At 43.9% G+C, this 20,134-nt stretch overlaps 2 long non-coding RNA genes across 6 annotated transcripts in view; one reads left to right on the forward strand and one right to left on the reverse strand.

Moving 5' to 3' along the window:
- LOC120749312 (uncharacterized) overlaps positions 1 to 19,804 on the reverse strand; it is a 39,837-nt gene extending 20,033 nt beyond the window's left edge. For 3 of the 5 annotated variants that reach the window (XR_005699617.1, XR_005699618.1, XR_005699611.1), the window contains exons 1-3: positions 10,642 to 10,885; positions 10,037 to 10,146; positions 3,596 to 3,681 (exon numbers count right to left, since the gene is read on the reverse strand). This is a non-coding gene — a long non-coding RNA (uncharacterized LOC120749312). Of the gene's footprint in view, positions 1 to 3,595; positions 3,682 to 10,036; positions 10,147 to 10,641; positions 10,886 to 19,582 lie in introns of those variants that run through there. The other 2 variants (XR_005699613.1, XR_005699612.1) reach the window with 2 other exon arrangements.
- On the forward strand, positions 10,769 to 14,632 carry LOC120749313 (uncharacterized). The gene is made up of 3 exons (XR_005699620.2): positions 10,769 to 11,266; positions 12,737 to 12,853; positions 14,324 to 14,632. It is a non-coding gene; the product is annotated as an uncharacterized LOC120749313 (long non-coding RNA).
- Positions 19,805 to 20,134: the final 330 nt, after the last annotated feature.

Raw genomic sequence — 20,134 nt, forward strand, 5'->3', positions numbered from 1 at the left:
CACTGACAGCACACATTCTTCCAGATAAGGTGGAAATAGCCTTTCTTTTCTGCGGGGCTGAACCCAATGAGAGTGAAAAGCCCGGGAAAAGCTCCTGATGATTTCACGGGCTTTGGATGGAGCCCAGTGTGATGATACTCATTTCCTATTATGCATTTCCTTCTAATTAAATGAAATAGGTCACAGGGGGAAAATGAAACAAAAGACAAATGTATTTACTTACAGAAATATCAACCCCCCAAAAACGGCAATCAAAAACAAGATAAAAGATAATACAAAACATACTGTCTCTTCATTAACTTGAAATTATATCTGTTACCACAGTCTTAATTCATTCCTGCGTGATCTTGGGATCTTTTATACCATGGAAGAGGGAGACTGTTATTTAAACATAAGAAAATGGAGACTGTAATTTAAACATAAGAAAATGGAGACTTAACTTCTTTTGTCTAAATGACCGGAGAGAAAAATTCTAATTTTCCTTTCCTCAGCTTTCCATCACCATACCATGCTGTGATCCTCTCGCTCCCTGATCACAGGACTTTCCCATCTTCTTCCAATCCTCTGGCTCTCTGCAAGTATCACAATTTGGCTTACACAAAGTGAAACCGAAGTGCAATTTGTGTTTCCAAAATGTAGACTCGAGGACAGGGAGGTCACTTTACCCTATCAGCAGATCTTAGTTGTCCTAAATTCCCTTCTCCTTTCCATTAATTTGATACCGATGTATCTTTGATGTGCATAGGGATATATTCCAGCATATTCTTGATTAACTTTCACTTCAGTGAGGGCAGAAGCATGGCACTCTCCCTCTTGCTTTGTAGGAGTGTGCTGTTCATCCTACCCCTGCCTTGCACCATTCCATGTCCCCAAGGCACACCAGACCAGGTCATCTACTTCTGTGCCTCATTCAATACAGCATTACCTAACTGCATGAGAAGCTCTGAAGGCACTTGCCTTCTATTAAGTCCTTGGTAACATCCCTTAGCCAGCAGGTTTTCTTCTCAATGCAATGGCAGGGAAGTGGATCAGATTCTCACATGCATGCATGCCCAGGGATTTGCACAGCCATGAGGCAGGTCCTTAAAACCTTAGACTAGTGCATGAACTTCATCTTATATGTGTTGTCTATCTACTGTGTGTCTTATCAGGACAGGACTTTCTAAACCATGGATAACACAAAGCCACAGTAGTCACCAATTAACAAAACCTGAAGAATGGGTGCCATTAAAAAAAAATAAATGTCACTGAAAGGTCTGCTATGTTGCCTATATTTCCTTCAGCTGAGAGTGGCAGCCCCAGTGTATCTGTGGAAGCACTTGTTCCTGACAAAAATGGTTCACTGTTAAGTCCTTTCTGGGATGCTGCAGTTCATCACCAAATTATGGATGAAGTGCAGTCCTCTCTCTACAATATTATGGATACAGCCATGTCCATTTGAGGAAAACATGTCCTCCCTGGATCTCCTGCAGGAGCTCTCTTTTTATTACTCTGATACTTGCGGTGTAGCAACCCAACAGCCTCGACCAGTCTAGCCCCAGTGAAGGTAGGAACATCACATAGCAACCACGCAGCACGTCTGGATCATTTATAACATCCCTTGCTCCTCTGGCACTTCTGTTTGTGCCTGATGAGCCTTGTAGGCTTCCCAGAACTTAACAAAACTACCAGGCAATGGCAAAGAGGGACAGGAGGCAGGTTGCTGTCCGCATAGTCGGAGACCTTAAACAAAAATCCTCTGCACCAAGGGTTACTGGTGGGTCTCACTCACTCTGGATGACCAGTTCTTGTGGGAATTGTTTCACTGATTTAAGAGGATAGGGCACCCAGTCCAACTTCATGGACTTACGGCAACAAATACCTGCCACCAAGCAAAAGAAGAGCCACCAGCCTTGGTCCGTAAATGAGATAGGTAAGGGAAATGAAGGGAGGGCAAGTGAAAGAAACATAATGCTATAGGTGAAGTGCTCCATGTTCCCCCAGCAACCTCCTTGTGTGTGCCACGAATGTAAGGTGGGCTCGCTTCCTGCTGCCTTGTCCCCCTCCTGCACAGCCTGTTCTATGCCTAGCTGCAGCTGAGCCTACCCCAGGCTGGCCTGACCCTGAATGGAAAAATTTCCAATTACTTCAGTGAAGAGGGCTCTGCATCCTCCGGCAAATGTGGGAGAGCAAAATTTGGGTAGGGCTTTATTTCACTGCCTGTGTGCATAGGACATCTTTCCTACACGGAGGAAAGCTGGCCACTCTTCCCACTTTTTTGGTTCTCAGTGTTCACCACTGCACCTGGAGTTATCTCCCATTTACCAAGGAGTTGATTTAAGTGTCTGACTCAGTCACATATGTTTGGCTCCCTTATTCAGAGTAAGATTTGGCCTACTAGCTGTGAAAACAGCTTATATCACATGTGCTGCAAAGCCTAGCCAGAACAGGCTGAATAAAGGATGAAGTTTAATCATGGAAATGTTGACCTACAAATAGAGAACAAAATGTTAAACCACATGGTATAGGGTGCTGCACGCCCCAAATATCAAGGAGAGGAAAGAAGAATTGAACATATTTGGAAAGTAAAGCTTACTGTTTGGGGTTTGGTTGTGGTTTTTTTTACTTTTTCTTTCTGCATATTCGAAGAGTCAGACCCACACTGTTCCCGCTCGCGATGACACCCTGGCATCCGAAGAACAACATGACACCCACCACAAAATGCTGCTGTTGGCTGGCGCCATCTAAAGCAGCAAGTTTTGGTGAGGGAGGTGAGACTGCCAAAGGCAGGCAAGTGGGGGTGTCACAGAGAGTGGGACCCGGCCACCAGCACCACAGACTCCAGTCTATAGGACCTGTACAAACTGGGGAGAAGCAAATGTGATGAGGATCAAGACCTCTTTCATCCTGTGTCCTTGAAGACTAGTCCTGGGTTACCTCTTACAGCTGGGGGGCCGGAGGGATGTTGTCATTATTTACACAACGTCTTTCAGCTCGGACATCCTCACCTTTGTGTGTTTCACACAAAGAAGAGCAGTGTTTTCAGCAGAGGGTCCATTTCCATTTTTAATCACAGCCATTACACAAACAGTTCATCTCACATGATGGAAAAACTTTCTCACAGGCTTTATTTAACATAATTTTGGGTGTTGCAAAGGACAAAGGATAAATTTTTTAATCAGTCATCTTGCTTTCAGTGACTCGTCGGCTTTGTCTTTAGGTACACTACATTTTACACAAACATAGTTAACAGCAGCCGGCCAGGCTTTACTGAGTGACAACTGTTCTTTACAGGATTTCTATGTGCCAAGGAGCTGGACAGTAATATCCATTTGGTATTCATGAAAAGTACTTGCAGAACAATAATGACAATAATTGCTTCTGATTCTTGTGTTTACAACACTGCCAAAGTATCATTAGAGCCTTATTTATAGATAAAAATGCTTATTAATCAAACATATTTGAATTTTGGAATGTATTAGATTAATATCTTTTGTAACTTGGTTCTGTACTAATGCTATGAAAAGCACTTTCTGAATGCAGCCCACTGGGAAGTATTTGCCTCGGTAAAGTAAAAGCATCCAAGCCATGTGCAGGTGAGGGACGAAGGGCATACCTCTTCCTCAGCAGGCAAACACCAAAGCAGACAGGACACACCAATTCCGAAAGCAGCTCCTTTGGATTAAAGTCAGGGGCGGACGCCTGAAAAAAATACCGTGAAAGGTGTGAGAGTAGTGTTGTTCTTGAGCTTGCTTTTTGATACTCTATGAAAAGGTTTGTTTTCAACTGCTTTATAAAGAAATGGGGTTTGGAAGGTGACGAATAGATCCGTCCATCATCTCACTCTCTAACAGCCCATTCTAACCCATGGGTGAGTTTAGCCTGAACCTCAGGATTCCTTATAAGTCAAGAGGTTGGCAATGAGAAATATACTACAAAAAACGCTCATAATTTTGGTTATTAAATAATTCCTATTTTCTATATCAACATCTTCTATAATTCAATAGCATGATAGAAAGAAAATAGATTTTTTAAAAAGACATTTACAACAAATGAAAATGCCACCCAAATCTAAATACCAACTGCTCTATATTCATATCCTCCTTTGTCTCCCTGTAGCCCATTACAATGGTGAAAAATACACCAAAGCAACTGCTGTACCAAACTCTCCCATTTTTAGTGTGTGATCGGCTCCATAAATTAGTGTTTAAATAAAGTCCAGAACAGCATGGAATGTTTATTATTATTATGGTTTTTTTGAGATAGCTCTTCAAGCAAATTTGCAGAGGCTCTGTCAGTTCAGAGATGACATTTCCACCTGTTTGGTTGGGGTTTTTCCTTTTTACCCACTGCTGATGCAATGTTACTATCACCAGAAAGTAGAGAAACTGAGAAGCGGGGGAGCGGGTGTTGGATATTATTCTCTGTGTCCATTTTGTGGTTTTTTTATGGTGCTCCCTGCACAGTGAGGATAACCTGTTGCTAAGTGTCACCGCCCCATTGTCTCCAGGGGTCTTTTACAGTGGCAGAAAAAAAATTAAAATGCAGACGCTTTAAACTGTGAAGAACCCTTGTGGCTTTACTGCAACTCCCCCAAGATGCCCCTAGCTGATATGTTTTAACAGACAAAATTACAAAGTGATGTTGCCCCTTTAAAACATGTTTCACCTATTAATATTCCAGTGTGTTTTGCTTACTGCGTTTAGAAAATGCCAGTATTGAGGTTTCCCAGGAATTTCAAACCTATCAAGACAGCCAGTGCTGAGCACAGCCCAATTGTTTCCAAATTAAGCCAGGATTTAAAATTTAAAAAACCTTAATAGAGAGATTAGAGATGAAACCAAAGCGCGAAGTTGGCATCGGGATAGGGAGGGAAGCTCCATCCTTATGGGTTCCACACAACAAAGCGGTGCACCCCTCCCATCCCAGAGACCACAGCTGCTGCTGGGGGCCATGGGGCCAGCTAGTCCTGTGCATTGCTGGGAGGAGGGTCATGGCTCCAACCACCGCTTGCAGACAAAGGAATTATTCCCCAAGTGTGGGCACAGGGGGTGCACAGAGCTTTGGACTGGGCTTCTTTCCCAGTTGCAGCTCAATACCATCCAGCCAAAACTGATCCCAAAATTTGACAATGCTGTACTGAGGGGACTTTGATCAATAGCTAGTCATGGGTTTTGGTTCTTCTGCTAGTCCTCTTCTGAAAGGAAAACCCGTGGCCCCAGGTGCACACAACCTGCTGCAACATTCACTGGCACAGAAGGGTGTACGGATACTCTCCTCTCTGCAGCCTTTCGCAGCTCATGGAGAAGTTTGCTATATTTTCCTTAGGTTTCAGAGTGCTGCAGTACAAAAAGGTGTCCCCCTAACAGGTGTTTGAAATCTGCACCTTCTTGTTTCCAAATAGCAATAAAAATAGCTGAAAGAATTCAGCACAATGATCCTAATTTCAAAAAAGCAAATCAGCAGCGTATAAAATCATAATTCACCCTGAGCAGAAAACAGATTTCTTATTTTCTTAACTGACTAGTGAACAATAATTTCTGTTGTTTCTGTCAGATGTTTTTTGTTGGTTTGGTTTTTTTTTAAGGGCAGTAGTGGTTTAAGAAATTTTTCTACCTCTTAGAATAAAATGACAAAGCAAAGAGTTATCACATGAGGAAAGTACGGTTGCATTTTATATATGTATGGCTAAACCCACACAAAGATAAAAATAGACACTTCCCACTATAGAATTTTACCATTTATTATAGCCAGAGATACACAAGTCAGTTTTCCATGTTGACACTTGACTTTCTAAAGAAAAATGGGCACTTTTTTTTTTTAATACTGAGTTTTCACAGTTCTCACTGAAATCAAATAAAGGAGTAAATGCCCAATGCCCTTGAAAAATAGTCACTTTTCTACAGTATCACTTTTCTGTGCCTATAGGAATCCCCAGCAAGAAAAAGCTGTCCCTCTTGCACAAAATAAGTAGATGACCCTACAAACACTGTTCACATGCACCAGAAATTCCAGTATGAGTCAGGGTATGCAAAATCAAGTCTCAAGCAAAACCCAAGCAAACAAGCAGCAAAATCACCCTCTTAACATCGAGTGCAGTTACAAGTTGCATTTTTGGATTTGTAGACATGGGACAGGAAAAATTAAGACAGAAAAGTTTTGACTGGCTTGTTCACTAACCATATCCCAGTGGTCACAAATGATTAAAAAGGAAAATTCAACTGGAAAAGTTCTAAACATAGAGGAAATTTCATAAGTGTCTTTTTGTAGTATCATTTTATTTGCTATATTTCTCACTAGGACAATATTACTCTGCTTGTATTTAACATTGGGTTTATTGTCAAATAATTCTTCTTTTTTGTTATTAGATTGCATGATTATTGTGTATTTATTCCTCCAGATACATATCATGAACATCTTTTTTCCTTAGTTTTATATAATATATAACTACTAAAGTCTAGAATTTGTAGCTTCCCATTGCCTTCATACAACTGAAAGACACAAGGAGGAATAAAAATAAAAACATACCTTTTCATCATGTAGTCTGCTAGCCAAAAGGAGAAAAAATAGACTTTGTGTATTTCTAAATAGTCCTATAGGAGTCTTATACTTATACTATGTGTTATATATTGTATGGTGGTTTCTCCCCCTTTATGACATCTCTGATTACTTTAAAAAAAAAATCTCTTAAAAATGTTGAGGTACAAACCTTTATATGGAATACTTTTCGTACGCTTTTTATTCTGACAAGATTAATAATTATCCTATAAGCATGACACAGTGTTTTAAAATGTTTTTGGGTGTTTTTTTTTCTGCTATGAGTTAGGATTGTGCACATAAATGTGGAAAGAAAGGTTATTTCACACAGAGAATTGCATATTTAAACAAACTGTGATTAAATGGTAAAACAGCTTAAAAAAGGAAAAGCATGGGGTTTTTCTCATCAAAGTTATTCTGAATTTAAAATACCCATAGTGAGTTTCCAAAAGACACTGGGCATTTGCAATGGAAACACAGGCTACTGAAATTAATGGGAGATAAATTGAGAGAACCATTGCAAATGTCCTAGAGCTTTAGCCAAAAGTGGACAGAAAAAGATCCGCTTGTGCAGCAAGTGGCAACTGCGTCCCTTCCCCACCATCAGCACCCTGTCTTCTTCTGTGGCACCAGTGGGAGCAAAGGTCTATGTGGGAACCAGACTACGGACCAACCAGACCTCTGCTGTCCTTCAACAAAACACCTCACAAGTGCTGACAGTCCTCATGGCAGCCTTAAGTCTTTCCCTGAACACACAACTGCCCTTTCCACTAAGCTCATACACATTCAGCACTTCCCATTGATGCAAAGACATGGGCATGGGGGTTTTTTTGATCATTCAAAATGCCCAGTAATGTGTGTCCTACGTGTCAGTATGTAGTGACCACAATTATTGCTGGCCTGATTCACTAGTCCAAGTGTGTAGGATGTAACCCTTAGACAGCTGAGGCATAACGGCAAGATCAATGTGGCACTCAGACCGAGCTCCATTCACATCAAATAAATGCAAAAACAATCTCTCCATATTTAAAATCTCTCCATGATATTAAAGTCTAATGGAAAGACTTCAGGAAGCAGAATGAGAGCTAGATGTTGCTTATTCCAATCAAACAAAACTCCACGTGGCTTCAGTGACTGGGACAAGCAAGATTTGGCCTATCCTGAGCGGCACAGGTTTGGCTTCCAGAGGCTGAGCTGTACCTGCGCGTTGGAGAAGGACAGAGAAATATTAGAGCCAATAGACCTTGAACTAAAGGAGACAACCAAGGGTAGCACCTTGTCCGCACTTAAACGGATGGCAAGGCAAGCGGTGGAACCCAATTTGCCCCTGAGCTTTAGTGCTGGGCTTCAACCATGGTACAGTCTTTCTACTAAATTTACTTGAAGGAGTAATTTTAAAATAATTTAATGCCAAGTGCCAGAGGGCTCACTTTTTCACAACATTAAACTGAATCGTATCAACTCCCATTCTAAATATAAAATATGATTGCATTACTTGACTGCATACTTTTTGTAAACGTCCCATTGTGGAGGGGTTTCACAAGGTATAAAAGCCCATGCAGGAATTATGGGCCATATCAGTCCATTTCATCTAATTAATCATCTACTTTAAAATGTTTTTCTTGTCTCAGAGTAGAAAAAATAAAATAAGTGCTCTTTTTTATCATTTCCAAAATTAAATTCATATTCCATAATGACCATATTTCATGTGCAAAATAACAAGATATGCTTATATACCTGACTTCCCTTCTTTAGTGAGTTTCTTCATTTGTAAAACGTTGCATATAAGATTAGAACCTAAAATGAATTAGTTGGTTTTTCTTGATATGAAATCTTGTTTAAGTTCTCAGCAATTTTAAATATGATACATTTAAAATATTAATATTTCCCATATATTATTCACTAACTTTCAGGTTTCATCTCAAGTTAGTGGCACTTCATATTTCAAAGGAAGAACTGGGTTTTTTTCAGTACTAATATTCTATTAATTCACTTTGTAACATCATTCTGGTTCAGACAAATAAATTTGCACTAAATTGCTTATGCCAAGAATTGTGCTAAAGTTGTTGGCACTATATAAAATTCCATATTCCATTATTATTTTATAAGTTTTTATATCAGTGGCATCTTTTTAGGCATAATTCATAGTCCCATTAAGTTAGTTCTAGAAGGGCAAATACACACAGAGGGATTTTTATACTGCAGTGGGGGTGTATGTAGGTATTTACAGTAAAGTCTGCAACTAAAGTGACTTTTGCAATGTATCAGATACAAAATCCCAGCAAACTACCTTTTCCTTCATTAATATTTTGGGGGGGGGGGGGGGGGGGGGGGGGGGGGGGTGGTGGTGGTGTCTTCGTTTCCAAAATGTTTTTTATCTCACACATGTATAAACACATATGTATGTACACACATACATTTGTGAAAAATAAATTTGTGTGTGTACAGAAATACTTGAATGGCCTCATATGCATATTATGCAACATATGCCATTCATGTAATCAATACGTACAAAAAAATCATTTTAAAGATACAAATAAAATATGTGAAAGAAGTTCTTAAAGGACCCATAAAGGCCTCAACATAGATGGATTTTTCATCACATCCAAAGAACTGAAAGAACCATGGGTATAAACCAATCTTTTGTATGTCCATTTACATTTTATACTCTTTACTTAAAGTCCATGTGGCCACATAGCTGTTTCCAGATATGTGGATGAAAATTACTCCTAGATAAACTGAAAACTCTTTAATGAGATAATCTAATCCTATGAAATGCCTTGCTGAAGTGAAATAATTACTAAGTGCTGGAACAAGAGTAGCAAACAGCAATAAAATCACTTGTAAATAGATGGGAGGAACTATAAATACACTTTAGAAATTGTATAGTTGACTTTCTCTGACTGTCATCAAAATCAGATGTTCAGGGGGCAGAAATCCAACTCCAAGGAACAGAGATTAATACATATATATTAATATATAGTCTGCGACTAAGTTTGCAACATTGTTAATAATGTATGCTCCTTTTCTAGCGCCTAGAAATTGCTCACTCTGCAATTTTAAAAATAAGAAAATTTTGTACAACTCTTTTAAAAAATAAATTGCAAAATAACTGATGCAAATCCCTGTCACATCTGAACACAATGAAATTATACAGAAAAGAGCAAGTGTAGGAGAGGCTCCTCCTCAAAAATAGAAACGAATGCCCTGTTCCTATAAGGTCCTCAAATGGCAAGATTTTGAAACATGAATTAGACCTCGAATGCAAATTAACTTCGGAAGGCAGGGAATGGGAAAAAAAAAAAATAATAATTAAAAAAAAAAAAAATCAGCGAAACATACCAAGTCAAACGGTCCTTTTCCTGCCTATCTCGTCCGCAATGGTAAAACAGGCTAAACAAAACAAGTGCACATCAAGATAGAGTCAATTAAGGAATAGAGAGCGGGGGGGAGAGAGTGGAGAGGAAGGCACCTCACTGAGCACATGGGGAGTGGGAGCGCAGCATCCCACCATACCTACCTTATGAGTGCTCAAAGGAAGACAACTGGGGTAAATTGGAGCCAGCTTTGATTTTTGCCATCCGGTTGCACGCGGGATGCGGGGGAGTGGGGTGGGGCAGAAGGGTCGGTCTGGGCGGATGTAGAAGGGTGATAAAAAAAAGTGGGGGTAAATACTGAGCGAGGGTGCCAAATGCTATGCAAGTAGTTAAGCGCTTTTTTTTTTTTTTTTTTTTTTTTTTTTTTTTTTTTTTTTTTTTTTTTTTTCCGCGGGGGGTGGGCAGAGGAGGGGGGATGAGAAAAGGCACCGTCAGTGGCGAGGTGAGGTCCCCGAGCCGTCCGCACACGCGTTGGGGAGGGTGAGGGGAGTCGTGCGGGAGCGGCAGCGAGGGGCAGCGCTGCCCACCGAGGGGCGCGGGGCCGGGGCTGGCGGGGCGCGGGGGCTGCACCTTCCCGGGAGCAGCGGCTGCTCCGGATGGGGAGAGAGGGGGTGTGGACTCCCCCTCCTTCCGTCAGTCATCGTCTTTCTAACCCCCCGACCGCTCCCCCACCCCGTCACCGCTGCCTCACCGCTCCCGGCGGCTCCCCGCTTAGAAATGGAGACCGGCAACTATCGCCAGAGCTCACCCGCATCCCACGGTCCTGAGGAAGGAGTTTGGGGCGGCGGGGGGAAGCGGGCGCGAGGCGTGGGGGGGTTGTTTGAGAGTGACGATGAGGCGAGGAGGAGGAGGAAGGAGGAAGGCTGGGAAGAAGGGGGTGGGGGGAGACGGCTTCTGAAATGGAGCCAGCCCAAACGGGAGACGATGCTGGAACAGGGGCTGCGTCATTTCGGGGCAGGGAGAGGGCTCAGCTCCCCTCCACCGATTCCCTGTCTCCCGGCACGGAGGACAGATACCAGAGGACAGATACCAGCAGGCCAGGGCAGGGTGCGGGGCTCTGTAGGGTCGGGATCACCTCCGCCCGTCCTTCTCCGCAAGCCCCCGGAGCCGGGACGGGGAACGAAAACCCCCCGTCAGGAAAAGGAATAAGCCGCCTTCGGTCTGCCTAGCGATGACAGAAAGGACTGGGGCAGGGAGAGGAGTACGGGACTCGTCGGCCACAAGGCAGTAGGCAGGACCGGTCACGAACGGGGGCCCGAGGCAGGGCCGACATCCGCGGGGGTAACAGGGTCCCGGGACGGCGAGGGTAGGAGGAATGATCGGCATTTATAACGCCGGGGGAGGCTCACAGCCTTTCAAAGAGTTTCAGCTGGGTGAGTGGAAATGCCTTCTGCCCCTTTCACATATGGAAGCACAGCGATCTTGGAGGGGGGGGAGGGAAAGCGCTTTTTTTTTTTTTTTTTTTTTTTTTTTTTTTTTTTTTTTTTTTTTTTTTTTTTTTTTTCCCTGCTGGACAGTGGATCTCTTTGAGCTTATTGTCATATCCTATGGCAGCAATTATAATTAAACTTTCTTGTAGCAGAGACTGGGTCTGAAGCTAGTGAATGGCCAGCAGCTACCCTGATCTTTGCTGGCCCATGCCGGCAAGGTGGTGGCCTGGCCCTCTATTGAGAGACTGTGGGCACAGTACGCTGCATGTCTGAGGCTTAATAACTGGCCTGGGAACACCTTTACTTGTTTCAACTCTGCCCATCCAGTCCAAGAGAGTTTCATTCTAGAGCATCTCCCCTCAAAACCTTTCTAAATTCAGCTTCAAATACTCGTGTTCATATATTTTTAATTTCTTAGAAAAATTTTTTTCATACCACCCCTGTGGTCCTGTGTTTAAAAAGCAAAGCTGCTCAGTGGGCTGAGATCACAGGTGCCATCATGGAGGTCCATGGTGAGTGTCAATATAAAGCAAGAGAGAATTAAGTCCCCAGGCAAGATTACAGTGCTGGTACACAACCATGTACAGCCTTGTCCAAGCCTTCTACAACACCTGGCAGAGCAAAGGTGTTACATGTAAAGTCCTGAAAATATTGACCGTAGTCATTATTGTTATGTGCATAAATATTTTGGCTTCTTTTATGACTCTGCGCATGTGTGTGCATGTGCAATATATGTGTGCACTCATACCAACACATTTATATCTATGTATATATTCAATAGTGATGTACCTATTAAACTGAGCAGTGATTCCCTCACTGTTGCATAATACACACATAGTGATGATACCTAAGGTGTTTGGGGGTGGGGATGCATAATATCTTATAAATTTGAAGTTTTTATCAGGCAGAGCAGATTACTTTAAGCGTTCAATTTCTCAGCGATCCAATTTTATTAGGATTTACTATCATTTGTGCTGCACATCCCTGGGGAAATAATGCTTTGATTAATGTAATCCTGGGCTGGGATCCGCCACATGCCCCTCTCCCAAGAGAAGGGCCCTGTTTGACAAACAAAAATAGAGCAGCAACTATTGCAATCTGCACTCACCTTTAGTAAGCACATAGACCCACATGCACAACACACAGACACAAATATATAACCCTCTCCTCCCCCCAATCCCAAATACAATAGCAGCTTCTCAAAACAATGTGCACTTATTCATTTACACACAATGACTCTGATTCAATGTGGGCTGTACAGTCCAGCCCTCAAATGCACAGAGACGGCCCAAAAAGGATTCTGCTCTGTCCCCCGCTGAGAAGCTGAAGCATCTCTGGGAAGCTCAATGCTTCTCTGTGTTTCAGACCCTCCTTGGGCTCCCAACATTTCTGCCTCTTTGTTTCCCACTGCAGGGCTTGCCACAAACCGATTTCAAGTCTTATCCTTTAAACCCAGGGGCTGGAGAAGCTGTACCTCCGAGGCTCCCTGGCACCTACCAGAGGGACATGTACCTCTCTAAATGGGCCCTGGTAAGTGAATCACAGCCAGGCACTCTGATCAGCTCACAAGGGAGAGTGAGGGGACCCAGAAAACAACGTCAAACAGAAAGCCTTGTCACATACATTTTTAAACGGAAAAAAAGAAGTATTCCTCCGCCTTTGGGGGTTGCTGGGGTTTGAGCAGCTTTGTTCCAGCCACTACCACCACCCCCCGCCCCCCTCCCGCTCCTTCTGTTTGTGTCAAAGGCTGGCAGGAACAATAGCGTTTAAACAGAAGTAAACATGCCTGGATCAGAACCCAACCCCAGAGAAAGGGAAAGCTGTCTTTACATCCCTAGGTGAACTGGCCGGTGTTTCCCCCTTTCCTCCTTCTCCCCTCATGCCCACAAAACAACGTCTATTTCTGACAGCCCAAAAAGCTGTTTAATGTTGAATTTCTTCCTGTCACCCCACCAGAACAAAGCGGGTCCGGTCCCACTTTGCCTGAGGAGGACATACAGTCTCGCAAAAAGGGCTCTGGCAGCACCTGGGCCACTCTTTCCCAAGTCCAGAGTAATAAATCCAGGGGAAGGAGGGGAGGGATCTCCAGGCTGGATATGAGGAGGGATGCGGTTTGCGCCGGGGTTTTCAATAAGCTGCTGCTCTCTCCTTCGTGTTTACCCACTGACCCCCAATACGGTGACTCAGCGATTACAGAGCACTGGGTGTCTGTGCGTGTAAGGGTGTGAAGGGGAGCGGGGGGATTTCCTCCCCCTTTTCTCTTTCTTTTCTTTCCTGATGAAAAACGTTGCAATTACATTTATGCATGCTGATCAGAGAGTTCAAATAACAAGCCTTAAAAGCGTTATCAGGCTCTTGTTAAAGAGGAAAGAGGGAAGTGAAGGGGGGAACAAATCCAGACGTGTACGCCTGGATGTATGTGTACCTATATATGCACACACCTATATAGATACAGATTTAAATGACAGACTGCTACAAGCAGAGATGGGCTGTTGTTCAGCCCGAGTGCCTTCACCCCGGCAGATGAGGGAAGAGCCTCAATTTAAACCACCAACCCAACTACAGAAGAAAGAGCAAGACGCGCAAATCACTCCAGGGAAAAGTTATTTAGACGCAATCTCCAGATTTTCCCAGTGCAAACTGACTCTTCTACCGTGTTTGATCCAGTTTTCCTACTCCCCTTCACCCCCGGGGGGATCCATCCCTCTTTCGCGTTTTCCTTCTCAGAAGTGGCCCCCGCCGCCCCGCCCGCGGAAGCGGAGGGCGTCTGGCGGGCCCCCGGCGTGCGCGGAAAGGCCGGCGGGGCGGGGGTCGCCCCCGGGGACGCGGGGTGGTGGCGGGCTTTCGGGTTACAGCCTCCGCCCCCCACACTGCTACCCCCCTAACTCTTGGCAGGCAGCAAGAAATTGTTTCAGAAGTAGGGTGGCGGGGCTGAATTTAGAGAGGGGAGGAGGGAGTAAAAGCAAGGAAATGATGAATAACGTTAACTTTTGACTGTAGGAGTCATGATGGAGTTGAGCGAAGCTGCGGGGAAATATGTCATTTAATCCCAGGGCTACTGAAGTCCCTTTTATCAAACGTCGTGATGCTGGAATTATACGGCTGTAAAAGCGGCTGAGTACTTAAAAGTATCCAACATCAGGCAAATATATAGATTGGAGGAATGGGTGTAAAATGAAGGCATGTACAAACTAATCACACGACCGTGAAAACCCCAAGAGGATTAGATAAATATAAATAGATGTGCATTAAAAAAAAAAATAAAAAAATAATAATAAAAAAAAATTCTAGCTGCTGTATTCACACAAGGAGAACAGACAGTGTCTGCATGTTTGTGTGCAATGCCAAAAAGAGCAGCCTTAAGGCTGACCTACTGCAATCTGCACTGAGCTCCTCAGACAATAGACAGGTTCAAATGTCAAAAAATCTAATAATAACAACCAGAGCTGCCAAACTGCACGAACTGTTTTCTGGTGTATCACAATTATTCACCCTCTTATCCACTAAAAGACTTCCAGTCTTTATGCGTGTAAAAGAAAATCTATGTAATGCATATGGATCTCTCTTTTTTGTGTGTGTATTTGGTTTTTGTTGTTGTTGTTGTTGTTGTTTGGGGTTTTTTTGTTTATCACATGTGAAACGCCATTGAGATGGCAAGCACACAAATCGGAATGATATCATGTCTAATAAAAGCAGAGCTAAGGTTTTCACAGTCGTTTTTAAAAGACTCCAACTTGTAAATCCCCTTTAATGTCTCTACATGCACAATTATTCTTATTAATAAAAATCTACATGTTCAAGGGTCTGGATTGAAACTATGTATTCCTCTGATTTTGACATCGATGAGAGCACTAGGTTTCCATCATATGTAATGTGTCTACGTCGAGCCCAAGTCAACAGATAGATTGTTCCATTCATTTGAGCAAGACACGATGGGTAATATCAAAATTATGCAGCTGGGAAATAAAGGAATCTTGCTTTGCACGTGCAGTTCTGTAATATTGTTCTAATTTATTACAGAACCCAAAATGCTTTGTTATGCTCAAAACAATAAATAAGGTTCCGAGTGAAGCCTTCAGAATAAAATGTGTGGATAGATGATCCGCCTGCCTATTGTGTTTATCGTTATTATCGCCAGCCTTTAAAAGTAATCTGTGTATTTTCATATTTTCTCCAGATTGGTTAGTGAAATATCCCTAGTGCAGCTATCAATGTGGTCATAAGAACTATGAACTACAGCATGGGTAAGCTTGGAAAACCCAGAGCAGATCGCATTAGCCAAGAACACTACATATCTGGAAGCCAGTCAACTTCACGTTTGCAGCTGACTGCTGTATTATGCACGAATGTGTTTTACATATAGCAGACTGTATACGGAATATGTCTTTATGTTTAACATTTTAATTTGTAAATGCTAATTAGGCAGTTGGTCTCCACGGTTATATTAGTACATACCTAATCATTTCCCACTATAAGTAAATGAATACTAAATACGGTAAACACTTTCTTTTCGCTATTTCCACGACAGTATCTCTTCTACATCCATTTTCTAAAGGCGTCCATTCGGACAAAATAGGCATTTGTTTTAAAAAGGGGGAGAAAAAAATGCACTCTGTAGCACTTTTACAAATGGGGTGCCACGGCAGGCATGGAGCCGGCAATCCTGTCCAGACCGGACACTTCCAAAGGCAGACAGAAAAGTTTAGTTTTGCCCAATTAACTTGTTGCTCGTTTTAGCGTTAGTTTTTCTCTTCGCTTGCTGTACCTAGCCGCCTGCTGCTGCTAACTGGTGCAAGCACACAGCAGAGAAGCTGCGTTTCTAAATTCTGTTTTGTTTAAAATACAACACAGGTTACACTTGAAGGATTGGGAGAAGGGGGGGCAGAGGAAAGCTGGGGAAATCCGCTCGATCCCGACCCCGGGATGCTGAACTTTGCTGGGGTCTTTCAACTCCAAAACCCGCCCGTTTCACAGGCGAGGAAAGTGTTCACCAAACTGCAAATCGCAAGCAAGCGACCACGTTTCTGAGAATTGCACTCTGGAAATGTGTTTTACTAGTCTGGAATATTGCTAGTGCCATTGCGCCAAACGCCGTAGGTGGAAAGTTTTGTTCATGTAAATATCTCAACCATTTTACCTCACGGTTAATAGACACAGAGACTTGACTCCGTTTTCCAAATGAAGACCCAAGAACACTTTAAATGAAGAGTGTAATTTCTTATAGGTCGTTTTTCGTATTTGATTGCTTTCTCTCTCTCGCTTTTTTTTTTTTTTTTTTTTTTTTTTTTTTTTTTTTTTTTTTTTTTTTTTTTTTTTTCCCTATGTATGTGTTAGGCTTTTAGGCACAGAGTTCATCTTGCCAGGTTCGATCATATTTATGGACTGTGTGATTTCCAGGGTTCCAATTGGTCTTTCCTTTATGAAGGCAAGAAATAAAACTTTCCTTGTAAGACGGAAACTGCTGGGGCTCCACCGCCGGGGAACAAAGTGGCTTCAAGCCCCCGCCCCCGTGGCCGCCTCTCCCCACCCGTCCCGGGGGTGCAGGTGCTTTGAAGGATGCTTCAGCCCCGCTGATCCGTCCGTGCCCAGTGTCCTGCCAGCGGACGGGGGCGCGGGGGTGAGAAGCAGCCGTGTTCGGGCAGGAATTCCACCCCCCCAAAAGACCCAACCCCCTCATATTAGGAAAAAAAAAAAAAAAAAAAAAAAAACACCACCAAACCCCAAAACCCACGAAAAATAAAAGCCACCAGCTAAATTTCTCAGTTCTGTCCCCTCCTGCAATCACTTAGGGAGGGAAGCAGAGAAGAGGAGTAAGGGGCTTAGAGTAGGCGCCCTCGGAGGGGGGCAGAGATCCCAGCTGTGCCGAGCTAAACTGTGGTCGCTGTCGATGTTGTGTTTAGTCGAGGTTAATCTACGAGTGTCCCGGACGGCGAAAACTTGTGCCTGGTGTGCGGCCGGTGCGGGCAGGGCTGGAGGCGGGGGGAGTCCGGCGTTACCTCAGTCGCTGGCTCCCGCACAGAGATAAGTCAGGAAGGGATCGGGGGGAGGAGTGGCCAGCTTGAGGGGGGAAGGAGGGAAAAATGAAAAGAAAAAAAAAAAAATAACAAAAAAAAAAAAAAAAAAAGCGCCACTTTTCCAGGTTCAATACAGAAATTAAATATTAAATAATGTTTTTAAAAAACGAGTCGTTTTATTGCATCTCCAGAGACTTAAGCGCCTTATTTGGACAGGAAAAGAAAAACCACACAAAAACCCCGAGTGGCATCCCAGGTTGCCCCGAGCTGCGGTGCCCGTGCCTGTGTTTAATTACCGCTCTCACTCCCTGCAGGCCTCGGGTCCGTTGGAGGCACCGCACCGCCTGGGACACTTTGGGGCGGCCTCTGACGCGGCAGCCCCTGCTGCCGTCCCCCCGCCCGCCGGCCCCGGGAGTCGCGGGGCGCTGTCCCGGCGCGGGGTGTCCCTGCGGCGTGCGGGCAGTGCGGGCAGTGCGGGCAGTGCGGGCAGTGCGGGCAGTGCGGGCAGTGCCGGCGTGCGGGCAGTGCCGGGCGCTCCGGCGGCGGGGCCGGGCCCGGGCGGCCCCCGCCGCCCTCAGCCCCCGCCGGCGCGCGGGGAGGGGGTGTGGCGGGGCGCCCCCTGGCGGCCGGCCGGCGCCAGGCGGAGCGCGCCCAAAGTTGATTTTGTTCAGCAAGCCGTATCGTATAAAATTAACGACAGCCAATAAAATTAGCTTACATGTTTCAACCGTAAAAGTCCGAAACAAAATAAAGCTAGTTTTAGTGAAGCTAAGAAGCTCTGCCTTGGCCCCGTTCTCTCTGGCTTGAACTGGGGTCCTTTTATCTAAAGCCCAGTGCACAAACATATAGCTTAATGTGACTAGTGTTCTTCCTTTTATTTCTTTCTCTATGGCAACCAATATGTTCTGCTCAGAAATGTTCCCCCATCAAGGAAACAAATGATCTTGAGGGAGCAGCTCTATACGGCATCTGTTCCGATGGAGCACACAGAGTTAACCCCAGTCAAAAGAGACGCTGGGCACGTCAACAAGAAGTGGAAAATGAGCGATTCTTCTCCCCCCCAAATTGAAACCTATACCTCCGTAGTTTTACAAGCCATTTTATTGATTTGGCTATCGACCGTTTCCAAAGAAGTAACTAATTCTAGGAAATTACAATGATCACCAGCTATTGTGTATCCAAAAGAGCAACAGAGGTGGCAAGGAAAAAAAAAAAATAAAATAAAATAACGCGGTAAAATTAGAATAAATTAAAGTCACATAATGGGATATTTAACGTTCGGTAAAGTTTTCGGGAGCGGCGTTTGGCCTGTTAATTTAATCCTATATTATTTATCACATTATTTATCACACTGACCCAAACGCTATAGAAGAGTTTCAGATCATTAGACTGCGCCTCTCAATCGGATGGGATTCGGGGAAAGCGGAGAGACAGGCAAGATTGTCAAGAGAGAGAAACAAAGTGAAATCTGGTCTGTAATCCCCCAGCCCCAATCTCCTTGGAGAATAAAATGAAGGGATGTCCTGGTTAGTTTTGATTGATTATACTCTTTCTGATGGACTTTCACTACAGAGCTCTAGATGTTGCGCTTAACCGTCTGTTCCCTAGTTACAGTATTAACCCTGTGCGTGCACCGCCGCTCCGCACCTTCCCCTGCCTCCCCCCGCGCCCGTCCCTCCGCCGGCAGGTGCTCGGGTCACCCGCGCCCCGGCCCCGGCCCCGGCCCCGGCCCCTCTCTCGCCCGCTACACCGGCCGGGCCCCCTCCGCGTCCACCGGGCGACCCCCCCGCCCCCCCGCCCCCTCGCGAAGCAGCGTTTGAAAACAGCCCGCATCTCTGCCTCGCCTCCCCTTCACAAATCTGTAATATTTTCGAGAGCTTTCCTCGCCCCCTCCACCCCGGCCCAGCCTCCCCTAGTCTTGGTGTTACAATAATTAACAGTGCCCAGAAAAGTGAAGTAGTAACCAGAAAGACTTTCCAGTGCTGAAGAATTGCTTTGCTGCCTTGAGCTTTGGAATGAATCCATACTTTTTATGTAATATTTCACTAAGGTGCTTTTTGTTGCTGGTGGGATTTTTTTTTCCCCTTTCCCTTTCCCTTTTTTTTTTTTTTTTTTTTTTCCCCAGCCTGTTTCCTTCAATGCAAATTGCCATGGGTTTCCCTGTCTTGTCCTAACCTTTTGAAAATATATATACAGAAGACTTTAAAGAAAACAAAAGTAGATAAAAAAAATGTAAAACACTTACCGATCAAACTTCCAGGATTTAGAGGTGTTTTTTTTTTTTTTTTTTAATTTTTGGTTTTAATAAGGTGACAGGGGGGAAAAGCATGTTCTCAACTCCAGCGAAACGATCCATGTTAAGATTTTCCTTTGCACTGACTCCACTAAGCCCCGCTCTCCACTAGTCTATTATTTTCACCAAAATATATGAAAATTTATGCAAATGAAAATCAGCACTAACTGTTCTCCCCTTGTTATACTTTGGATTTTTTTCCAGACAAAACAATCTCACTCTGCAAGGGAGGGGGTGGGAAGAGTTGGGGAACGAAGTTGGTTGTTTGTTTTTTGTTGGGATTTTTTTTTTTAAATAAAAGACCTTACTCCGGCTTTTTTTTTTTTTTTTTTTTTTTTTTTTTTTTTTTTTTTTGGTCGCTGTTATGATGGTGTACTGTGGTTTTTTGTTTTGTTTTGTTGGGTTTTTTTAATTTTTGGGGGAGGATTTCTACACACACACCCCCCCACACACACACACACACCTTCCTTTTTTATTAAGAAAGTAGATCTGTTTGCAGAGGCG

Source organism: Hirundo rustica, chromosome 2 (assembly GCF_015227805.2).
Source record: "Hirundo rustica isolate bHirRus1 chromosome 2, bHirRus1.pri.v3, whole genome shotgun sequence".
NCBI lineage: Eukaryota > Metazoa > Chordata > Aves > Passeriformes > Hirundinidae > Hirundo > Hirundo rustica.